Raw genomic sequence first — 12,427 nt, 5'->3', positions numbered from 1 at the left:
AGACCCCTCAGGATCTCCTTTGTTTCAATCAAGATGCTTCTTACTCTTTTAAGTGTTAGTGAATGGATAAAGCCATTTACGAAAGTATTAAAGTCACTAGAGTATAGTATAGTACAAAAAATCTGACTTCTAATGGTTATGCATTGTAAAGTAATATATCCTTGATTCTAATCATTTGTACTTGATTTTTATGATCTTCATACCTGATTTTCAGGCTTATGTTTGAAAGATGCAGAAAGATTAACTTGTGTTTTTACTTCTCTACAAAGCAACAATCAGCCTTCAGTTCAGATTCAGCCCTTTATCATAGCCAGCCTTGGAGTTCCAGATTTTGGTATCAGTCACCAGCCCAGATAATGTTTCTCAGTTGGTTGGTGGGCAATAAAAAAGAAAACCTCACACAAATGAGACAATGCCATGATATTTGTAAGCATAATTCACAATTCAAACACAATTCAAGTTCCAGGCTGCTCCACACTCTTCAGTTAGTTCTGCAGTGTTAGTTGAAGAAGGATGAGCCAGAGAGATTGTAGAGGGACAGAGGGATTAAAATGGAAGAAATTAAAGACCAAATCCAGAGACTGAATTGAAGATGAAAGAAATATAGGAAGTAGTCACAGCACAGTGTTAGCAGGACAAAATTATCAGGCTTTATGTCCAGATGGAACTTATGTACAACATTTCAGGTCCAGCTGGCTCCAGGTGTTGCTAACTCACCATTTCAGGTGAAGATGACTCACTTCTCCAGATGTGGCTGGTTACCTTTTAGGTATGCTGCCCCAAGCATGGCTGGCTCACCACTCCAGATATGGATGGTTTACAGATCCAGGTGCAGGTGGATATTGGCTGCAGGTATGGATGACCCACCACTCCATATGTGAAAGGCTCTGAGTTCCAGATATGACTGGTTCTGTGTTCCAGATGTGATTAGCTCAGTTTCAGATGTGGTCTGTTTTGGTTCCGGGTGTTTCCTGTCTCAGTTCCAAGCATGACCTGGGATGGTTCCAGATGTGCAGCCTGGTTCAGTTCCAGATGTGATCTGGATCAATACCAGGTTGACATCAGGTCTAGGTATGATCTGTCAGTTTCAGGTGTGGGCAGGTCAGGTCCAGATGTGGTCTGGGTCAGTTCCAACTGTAATTGTATTATTTTCCAGATGTGGACTGGGTCATTTCTTGTTGTGGTCTGGGTCAGTTCCAGATTTGGCTGAGGTCAGGTCCAGGTGTGGCCAGGGTCGGATTCAGCTGTGGACTGGGTCAGTTCCAGGTGAGGCTGGGGACAGGTCCAGATGTGCCCTGGGTCAGTTCCAGATGTGCCCTGGGTCAGTTCCGGTGAAGAAAGGACAGGTCCAGGTGTGAGCTGCGCCTGTACATGAGCGCAGGGGGTGTAGGCTGGTCTGGGACGTCATAGTGTATGCAGGCATTAGCCAATCAGAAGGAAGCTGATAGTGGTTGCTGGGCAGATGGTGCACAATCCAGGAGGGAAATGGCACAGAGAGTGTGCAGCGCATTGCTGCTAAATTTAATCTGCGCAGCAGCATGGCTCTTTATTACAAGTGTTGGTGCTAAAGAGGCGACGTCGGCTTCTTACTTAAACAGCGAGCCCGAGGTGGTAAAAAGAACTGGGAAAAGGGCAGGGCAGAACTCAGCAGGGAACGCTGGCGTCCCACTGATTACAGCAATTCAGGTGAATGCATAGTCCCAACCACAGCTAACCTGCAGGCTCGAACAGGTTGCACTGGCACATATTCAAATCTTCTCCAGATGATAGTACACTGCTCTTCAATTTTTATTAGTTCAGCATGTTCCTGATACGAATTGTTTCCACTACTGATCCAAGTAAATAAGCGTACAAATAAGTGAATTTCGCAAGGAGTTAACAAACGGAGGTGGGATTGCAGGTATTAAATGGTATAACGAATATAGTTAGAGAGCCTTAAAAACAAACGCTGCGGAGATTGATATTCAGTAACAATTGAATGTGAATTGTCTACCTAGCTTTCTGTTTCTTACATTGAATAAAAAGCAATTTTAAGAAGATCTGAAATTCAGAGATAAGTAATGCATTTATTAAAATACCTTGATCTAAATTTCACTGTTTAGCTTTATCTCTCCATACACACCTTTTAACCAGTAGCTGTCACTTTAATATTCTTGGCCTTGTGATGCTGTTAAAAAAAAATTGAGATAAGGAAAATGTTAACTTTATGAAGAAACATCTTTGTGTGGCACCCATCTTGTCCCCAGGATACAAGTGATGCAGGATCATATGGCATTGCATCATGTACTGAGATGATCTCATTCACGATATCACACAATCAGATCTAATCCCTTATTTATCTATTTATTTAGTGTGTGCATAAACATAGAGCCAAGCAATAAATGGAGTTCTGTAAGCCTGCTGTCAAGTTTAGTCAGTGAACACACCTCTACCACGTGAGTCATTGTTTGGACTGCACTGCAAGGTTCACAGGATGATGTTGCCATCCCTGCTAAAGCTGGGTAGTTACACAGAGGTCTTGGCCAGCCCAGAAATGGTTTAAAAGTGTCCACTGTCACCTTGGGAAATAAAGCTGAATGAACAAGCAGTACGGCCTACAGTGACTAAGTTGGTTGTTTTCTTCCAATCCCCTTGCTATCATTCCTGAGCTGAGCTAACCATGTGCGATGGCTTAACTCCTACAATCAATTACTGCCTGTCTAAGGGAACTGAAGAATTCTGCGCATCTGTTGTAGTAAAACCAATGCCCCCTGTGCTGGCATGTGAGAGACTCTATGTTTCCCCCTTCTTGAATGCTCATTAAATCTGATAGCATACAGCCTTCAATCCTGAGTTCAGATTCAAACCAAAGCATCCAGCTCAAGGCTGTACTTCTAGCTCAAATTTTGCCTATCTCTATCTTTGGCTCAACTTTGCTATTACTGAAATCCATAGTCATGCATTTATCAGTTTCATTTTTAAATACCATTCTTGTTGCACTCCTGACCAAGTTCCATTTCATGTAAATTGCCACTTTTATCCTGCTACACGCTCAGTAATCCCAATGATAATGCTGGTTCCCATTGGCTCCCTGTTTTCTTCAGTGAATTGGCTCAGAACTCTTTACTCATGTTAACTCTGCAACTGCTCACACACTATGCAACACAGACTTTTTTCCATTATACATTGTACTTATCTGTTCCTTTCTCTGCTCCAGACTCTCCATTGCTGTCCAAATGCATCTGCTTGACTAGACTTTTTCCAACCTTAAAGGCATCTTTACCTGTGCTATCAAGCATTTCTTCTAGTTTCCCCTACTAATCTCAAATAATTTTTCAGTTTTCAACTGAGATGTGTATTGAGAAGGCAATTCTTGTTAATGACACAATTTTGACATACGTTGTCCTGAGACCACATGGAATATATTACACCACTAAACAATATGGTATGTTCACAGTGTTAGCTCTTTTTTGATGTCAAGTGTGTTACTTTTTTTTGGAAACTTAAAGATTGTGGAGAGGGAAAGCCAAACTGGAGATGAATAACAAAACAGTGACTCTCACTGGTCTGTGTAAGATGGTCAATATTCACTGAAATCACTGCTGGGATGAGGATGTTAGGGGTAGAGTAGGCTTGTATCTGTTGAGAGTATAGAAGAATAAGAGGCAATCTGCTTAAAACATGTAAGATCCAGGGGAATTTAATAGATTAGGTACTGAAAGGTTACTTCCTCTTGCGAGGGAGACCAGAGGCAGATTGAAGAATAAGACATCTCCCTCATAAAATGCGGATTAGGAGAATATTTTAATGTCAGGGTTGTTAGACTGTGGAATTCTCTTCGTCAGAAAGTAGTGGAGGCTGTATCATTAAGTTTATTCAAGGCAAAGTTAGGTAGATTTTTAACAAATGAAGGAGTTGAGGGCAATGGAGGGACAGACAGGAAAATAGCGTTGAGACTATAACCAGATTCACCATGATCCTATTGAATGGTGGAGCAGGCTTAAAAGGCCAAAAGGAGCAGGATTAGGCCAGTGTTCCTTTGTTCCTTATCAATGCAGAATAAACCTTACTTTTCAAATGTTTCACATCACCTGGCATGTTCCATGATAAATAAATATAACCTTTTGGATGTACATTCACACAATGCTTCATTTGCAGTCCATCATTGGAACTCCTGTAATTTAACATTGTGAGAAAATACATTGCTTACACTGCTGATATCTTCCCTGATCTATTTGACTATTAACTATCTTAAGAATGCATTTGGAAATGTTAATAATCTCATGCATTCAATGAATAATGTAACAAGCCCTGCGGTAGTTTTCAATATTTTTATCTTTCATGACTATGAATATTTTTAACCACTACTGTGACTTCTGAATTTTTACAACATTGAATGTCTCATAACAAATTCAAATAAAATTTCTAATAACTTCATTTTGCTGTCACAAAATGGTATAGCCCTGTATATTTGACCTACTAAAACAAAATAGGCTTTGTTTCTCTTGCAATGTTAAGAATGGTTTTGTACACTGTAAATCTTGGAATCCACTTCATTAAACCTATTGTTGTGATCTCCAAATTTGAATATATCACAGCAAACATAGCAACAAATCAGACACTCAGCCTTGGTTGTAAAAATAATGGCACATTAACAGCAACACAGTTATCAATATAAAAATTGACCAGCACGTTCAAGGAATTAGGAGCTACGCCGTAAGTTGTCAATCTCTAAAACTTGCTTTTACGTCCCTGCACTTTTTGTTTTGTACAAGCATTATCCAACCATTAGTCTTAAAGTTACTTTTACAAGGTTTCTGGATTCGCTTGTTAATTGTCCATGAAACTAGCCAGAGATAGCAGTAATTATCTGCATAAATGCATTTTAACTACATGAGACTTGTTAACTCAATGCTCAACCACTCTGGCCAAGAAACTGAACAATTTAAGCTCTGGGCTGTCATTCCTTCAAGTGGTAAATTGTTCTCTGAAACTTAGAAAATTTCAAATTTTTAAATTAATTTGTTTAGCTGTACCATTCTGACTCTTTATCCATTCAGTAGTTCCCATTATTTCCCTTTCTGGAATGTACTTGACTCTTATTCCCACTGTAATTTAATTTTTTTCTTCAGATTTCCTGATTTCTTCTCAATCATTAAATATCATTTGTTCAGGAGATGTATTCTTGGTCCTATCATGCACCATCATCTCAAATGCCCTGTTACTTCACTATGTTGCCAGCAGCTCATACTTTCAAAAAGTTCGGGGACACAAGAAGGTTTCAAGTTGGAAGGTTCAGAATTAGGCTCTTAATTGGACTTAGTCCAGCACCATCTGGTCCAAATGTACAGCAATCATAGAATCATATAGTACAGAAGAAGGCCTTTGGCCCATCAAATCTACTGCCAAAGATATACTACTACCTACATTAATGCCACTTTCCCCTACTGGACGCATAACCTTCTATATTATGACACTTCAAGTGCTCATCCAAGTACTTTTTAAAGTTTGTGAGATTTCCTACCTCGACTGCCCTCCCAGATCCCTTCATCTTCTGGGAGGAAAAAAAAATCCTCAAATTCTCTCTAAACCTTCTGCCTTTCACTTTAAATCATACTACCTTGTGGTTGACCCTTCCGCTGAGGGGAACAGCTGCTTTCTATTTATCCTGTCATGCCCCTCATATTCCTATTCACCTCTATCAGATCCCGCCTCAACTATTTCTGCTTCAAAAAAAACAACTCAAACTTGTCTAACCTCTCTTCATAGCTGAAATGCTCCATTCCAGGCAACACCCTAGTGAGTCTCATTTGCACTCCTTCCAGTGCAATCACATCCTTCCTATAATGCAGTAATCAGAACTGCACGCAGTACTCCAACTGTGGCCTAACCACAGTTCTATACAGCTTCAACATAACGTTCCTGCTCTTATAATCTATGTCTCAACTGATAAAGGCAAACATCCCATATGCCTTCTTAATTACTCAATTAACCTGTCCTGCCACCTTCAGGGGTCTGTGGACAAGCTCCCCAAGACCCCTCTGTTTCCTAGTGTTTTGCCATTCATTGAATACTCCCTTATCTTGTTCCTTCTTCCAAACTGCACCATCTCCCATTTATCAGGATTTAATTCCATCTGCCACTGATATACCCAGCTGACCAATCCGTTTATGTCTTTCTCTAACCTAACATGTTCCTTTTCAATGTCAATCAGCTGGCCAATCTTTGTGGCATCCGCAAACTTACTTATCATCTCTACCATGTTGTCATCTACATCATTTATGAATATCACAAACAATAAGGGATCCAGCACTGATCCCTGTGGTACTCCACTGCACGCTGAACTCCAGTCACATAAACAGCCTTGAGCTCCAGCCTCTGTCTCCTATTACTAAGCCAGCTTTGATCCATCTTGCCTCGTTACCCTGGATCCCATGAGCGTTTACCTTCGTTTTCAGTTCACCATTTGGGACCTTGTCAAAGGCATTGCTGAAATCCATGTAAACTACATCAACTGCGTTACCCTCGTGCGCACACTTGGTTACCTATTCAAAAAATTCCACCAGATTTGTTAGACATGACCTCCCTTTGACAAAGCCATGTTGACTATCTCTGCTCAAATTTTGCCTCTCTAAATAGTGATTGATTTTCTCCAATGGGAGGGTTGAAGTGAATATGTAATTGAATACTACATCTTTCTTGTAATGTATGAAAGGAATTTTCATTTGTAATTATTTTAAGATGTTCTTTTTTGAGTTTCAGGAGCTTTGTTAGTTTCACCTCTGCATTGATCTGAGTTCAGGCTAATTCATTGTTACATTCTGTGCTTGAATGTGTCTAAAGTAGAATTTGAGGATAGCAACAAAAGTAAACAATAACATTGACTCCTCTGAGTAGTTAGGCTTGAAATGGCTTTGATATGTGTACACGAATCTACATATGAACTGATATAATATTGATTAAAAGCCAAGTAAATACAGAAATATTTAGTGAGGTCAAACAATAGCTAAACAGAAAAGGAGTGTTCTAAATCTTGAAAGTGTTCCAAAGAGTTAAACAAGGTAGCTGTATTAAAAATGAAAATTCCAGGGGCAGAGTCGAGACTGAAAGATCTTGGTGTTTAATCTTTGCAGTAATAATATATTTCTAACAACTGCATGTTTAAATCTTATCTTGGGAGCAATAAATCAACTGCTGCCAGACAATTTCGATAATTATCTTTAAGTCTAAGTGACAGATACATGAAAACTGGTTTAAATGCTAGAAATTTGAATCCAGCCTTGATTTCAATTGGAAGTGGATCTATAACAATTACTGTCTGTTTTCAGTGACAGTAATTGAAGAACTGCACAAACGTCCACAGAAAATGTGATGTATTCTTATATTTGTATATGGGATGTGAGTGTCAATGGTTAGGCTAGCATAGATTGTTCATCTCTAATTCCACTTGAGTAGGTGCTGATGTAACACCACTAGTAAGAGAGCTCTGGGATTTTGAGCCAGCAACAGTGAATAAATGATGACACAGTTCCCAAGTAAGCATGATTTGTAAAATCCTGCATATGATGGTATTTCCATGTACCTGTTTCCATTCTAGACAATAGAGGCCACATATTTGACAAAGGTTTTGTTGAAGCTCAGCAAGCCGCTGCTGTACATATTGTCAATGGTGCCACTGTATTCATGTTGGGGGAAGTGAATAATATTTAAGATAATGGATAGGGTGTCAATTAAGCGAGTTGTTTTGTCCGTGATTATGTCAAGCTTCTTGAGTGATGCTGGAGGTGAAAAGTATTCCGTAATTTTCCTGGCTTTTACTTTACTGATGCAGTACAGGCTTTAGGGAGTAAAGAGGTGGGTTAACTCCTACGAAATGCCCAATCACTGACCTGCTGTTCTGGTCATAGAAGTTATAATACTGCTTCTGTTATGTTTCTGATCAGCAGTGTTGGAGGATTGGGGAGTGGTGGACTTCAGCAATAGCAATGCTATTGAAAGGGAAATGGTTAGATTTTTGTGTGGCCCTGGTGCTATTTGCCACATATCAACCCAAACCTGAATAGCATCTACACCTTGCTACGTACAAGTATCGTTATCTTCAGTATCTGAGGAGTTGAAATGGTATTGAAATTCAACAAGCCTCCTCATCCCTGGCCATATGCTAGTAGGAAGGTTATTGATGAGCAGCTGAAGTTAGTTGGATCCAGGAAAATACCCTGAGGATTTATGGTGCTTGTGGTGCGGTGGTAGTGTTCCTATCTCTGGGCCAAGAGCCCTGGTTCAAGTTCCACCTGCATAAGAGATGTGTCATAACATGTCTGAACAGGTTAATTAGAAAATACTTTGTACCCAGGCTGAGATCATTAGCCTCCAACAACTATAGTCATGTTCCTTTGTGCTACATATGTCTTCAATCAGTGGAAAGGTTCTCCCCTAATTGGCAGGAGCTAGGACTCCTTGATTCCACAATCAGTTAAATGATGATGAAGCATCAAGAACTTTCACTCCCATCTCTGGAATTTATTTTTTTTTTCATTTTGTACTAAGGCTGTAATATGGTCTGAAGTTAAGTGGCCCTGTTGGAACCCAAACTGAGTATTGACAAACAAGTTCTTGCTGAGAATGTGCCACTTGATATTATTGTTGATAACGTCTTCCATCACTTTACTGACGATCAAGAGCAGACTGTTGGGGCAGTAATTGGCTGGTTTCCATTTGTCTTGATATTTTTGTACAGGACATAACCGGACAAATTTTCATATTGTCAGGTAGATGCCAGTGTTGTGGGTGTACTGAAGCAGTTTGATGATGGGTGTAACAAATTCTGGTGCACAAATCTTCAGTACAACAGCCACAATGTCACTACCACATAGTCTTTGGTATATCCAGTGCTATTTCTTGATATCTCATGGAGTAAACTGATTTGGCTGAGGACTGAAATCTGTAATGCTGGGGACCTCATCAGGAGAAGACCAAGATGGATCATCCACTGGGCATTTCTGGCTCTGGGTGGTATCACATGTTTCACCCATGTCTTTTGCATTGATGTGCTGGGCTCCCCTATCATTGAAGATGGGGATATTTGTAAAGCCTTTTCTTCTTTCTCCTATTAGTTATTCAAATGTCTGCCATTATTCACAACATGATATGACAGGACTGCTGAGCTTAGATATGATCTGTCAGCTACAGATTTGCTTAGCTCTGACTATCACATGTAAGTTTTCACTGCTTGGCCATGCATCTGGTCCTGTGTTGTAGATGCACCAAGTTGACACTTCATTTTCAGGTATGCCTGGGGCTGCTCCTGGCAAGCCCTCTGCCCTCCTTAATGAACCAGGTTGATCCCCATTGGTAATAGTAGTCTGTGGGAACATGTCGGGCCATGAGATTATGGATTGTGCCTGGATACAGTTCTGCTGTTGATTTTCCACAGCAACTCATGGATGCCGATTTTTAAGCAGCTAGATCTGTTCTGAATCTATCCCATTTAACATGGTGGTAATGCCAAAACAAGATGGGGAATATCTCATCAAGAAGGCTGGACTTTACCTCTTCAAGGACAGTGCAATGGTTTCTCCTCCCAATACTGTTGGGTAAAGTTGCATCGATGACAAGTAGATTGGTGGGGCCAAAGTCAAGTAGGTTTTTCCCTCATTTTCATTCTCAAACCACGTGCCAACTGCCGAGTCTGCCGGTTATGATTCTCAGGGCTCAGCCGCTCGGTCAGTGGTCACACTTGTTTATGGATGTTGAAGCAGGAATAGGCCATTCAGCCCCTCAAGCCTGCTGTGCTATTCAATAAGATCATGGCAATCATCATAATCCTCCTACGAGGACAAAAAAACTCCTCATAAATGACCAACCCCTTATTTTTGCTATGACCCCTGGTTCAAGATTCTCCCACAAGAGGACACAGCCTTTCCACATGCACCCTATCAAGACTCATGGGAATGTTATATGTTTTAATCAAGTCAACTCTTACTCTTGTAAACTCCAGAGGGTACAATCCTATCCTGTCATCCTTTCCTTATAAGGCAACACAGTCATTTCAGGTAGTTATCTTGTAAACCTTCAGTGAACTACTTCCAACACATTTATGTCCTTTAAATAAGGAGATCAATACTGTATGTGGTACACTGTACTCCAGATGTAGCCTCACCAGTACTCTGTATAACTGAAATATACCAGCTTGCTTTATGCTTACAATTCCCCCACAATAAATGATAACATTCTGTTAACTTTCCTCATTACTTGTACTTGTGTATCACCAACCTTTTGTGATTCAAGCCCTTAGACACTGAGATTGCTCTGTACCTGAGCTTTGCAATCTCTCAGCATTTAGATAGTGTGCTTTTTTTTATTCTCCTTGCCAATAAGGATAATTTTACACTTTGCCACATTATACTCCATTGCCAGATTTTTGCCTACTCACTTAAATATCTATATTTCTTTGTAGCCTCCTTATGCCCTCTTCACAAATTGATGTTCTACAAATGTTTATGTAATGAAACAAATATAGGATATCTCTGTCCTTTCATCCAAGTCTTACATAAATTGTAAGAAACATTAATCCCTCTGGCACTTTACTCATTACATCTTGCCACCCAGAAAATGATTCATTAATATGTAATCTCTGTTTCCTGACAGCCAGCCAATCCATTCCAATATTTGACTCCCTACACCATAAGTTTTTTTATTTTCTGCAAGAATCTTTGATACAACACCTTATCATATTCCTTCTGGAAATCTAACACATCTACTGGTTTCTCTTTATCCACAGCATATGTTGCTACTTCACATAACTACAATAAGTTGATTACATATGATTTTACTTTCACAAAACCATGCTGACTCTATCAGATTGCCTTGAATTTAACACCATGCCCAGCCATAAGGTCAATAGTTTTCTGTTTGCTGTGTCCTTCCCTTTTTGAATAACAGAGTTACATTTGCTGTTTTTCAATCTAATGGATCCTTCCCAAACTCCAGATGATTATACTCATATAAAAACATGTTGAAAGGTTTTGATTTGACTTTATGGTTGTAAATAATGATAGTGTCCCTGTTCTGCAGTATTCAGTTATCTCTAAGGTTGCACAACTAGTTGCTAAAAGTCATTTTAAATACATTTTTCCAAAAGTGGGTGCCATTGGATTGATTTATTTTGTTACCAAAATGATTTCTATCTGTTCAGGATTGATTAGTATTTAAGACCTATTATGCAGTTGCACTCCTAGACTAATAGGTTTATCGTAAAGTTATATATGTTGGCAGAACTGAAGTACTCCCTTTGATTTCTATTACATCTGTCCATTTATTCTGAAGGGTCAGTCTCTGATTGTTTGCTTGTCAGAAAGCTACTTAATTGTGTACAGAGTCCTGGAAATGACCTGTTCCCCAAAGTAAGTAAAGAAATAAATGCCATTGAAGGAAATGTTCTAAAATCTTGTTTCTTGATTTGTGCTGAGCATACCTTAATAAATCTGCATCCACAGACCTTAAGGAGAGACAGCTGTGTGACATTTTCTTTCCCAGACTGATGAATAGCACGCCTTATAGTCTGTTTGTTTTTTTCGTTCTTTTTCCTGTAATACTGTTTTTAGTCTTATTTACTTCTTCTGGAGAGAAATCTAGGGGCTACTTTGAGAAGTTCCTTTGTTGTGATTTATATCTCTGGACTTGACCTACGTTACAGATTGTAATCAGGTCAGCCAGTTGGACCGCGTAGAATATGCGTTCCCTGGTTGGGGTTGTTAATCTGGTCCAATCAGGGAGCCCTGGCTAACAGATAAGAACAGGAGTGTCAGAAGTTCTGTTCACTCTGAGAGCTGGCTCTGAGGCAGCTGCATCAGTGTCAAAGACTTTCCACGTGTAAATAAAATGTGACTTGGTGACGGGATACCAACCTTTGTAGAGTTATTTCTCCTACCCAGTAATACAGCAATAAAAAGTAGCATCTGAACATGTAAGGATCCACCTCCTGTTTACTTGACCCTTATTCCCACTAAACATTTGAATATTGAAAATAACCAGAGAACTGCGGATGCTGGAAATCAGAATTGAAATGAGAAAATCTCAGCAGGACTGGCAGCATTTGTGGAGAGAAAGCAGAGTTAACGTTTCAGGTCCACTGACCCTTCAGCTGAATATTCTGAATATTTGTTTGAATATTCAACTTTTGATGCTCATAATTTATTTTATGATTTGTATCTGCTCCGATATTGTTCTCTCTTTCAAAACCGCAATTACCTAGCTACTCAAATCCAAGACCAACGCTGTCTTTGAAGCTGTTCCATCAGTTTTCTGCCAGAGATACAGTACTGATATGGCCCTCAGTAGAGCAACAAATTACATTCTCTAAGACTGTAACTGTGGTCCACCTTTTCTCCTCATCCTTTTGAGCTCTGTGCAAATTGTGGAATGAAAGGTTTTAGCGAAGGTGGGGGTA

This window comes from Rhincodon typus, chromosome 16 (assembly GCF_021869965.1).
Source record: "Rhincodon typus isolate 14 chromosome 16, sRhiTyp1.1, whole genome shotgun sequence".
In the NCBI taxonomy this organism is placed as follows: domain Eukaryota; kingdom Metazoa; phylum Chordata; class Chondrichthyes; order Orectolobiformes; family Rhincodontidae; genus Rhincodon; species Rhincodon typus.
Note: the sequence above shows the minus strand (reverse complement) of the source record.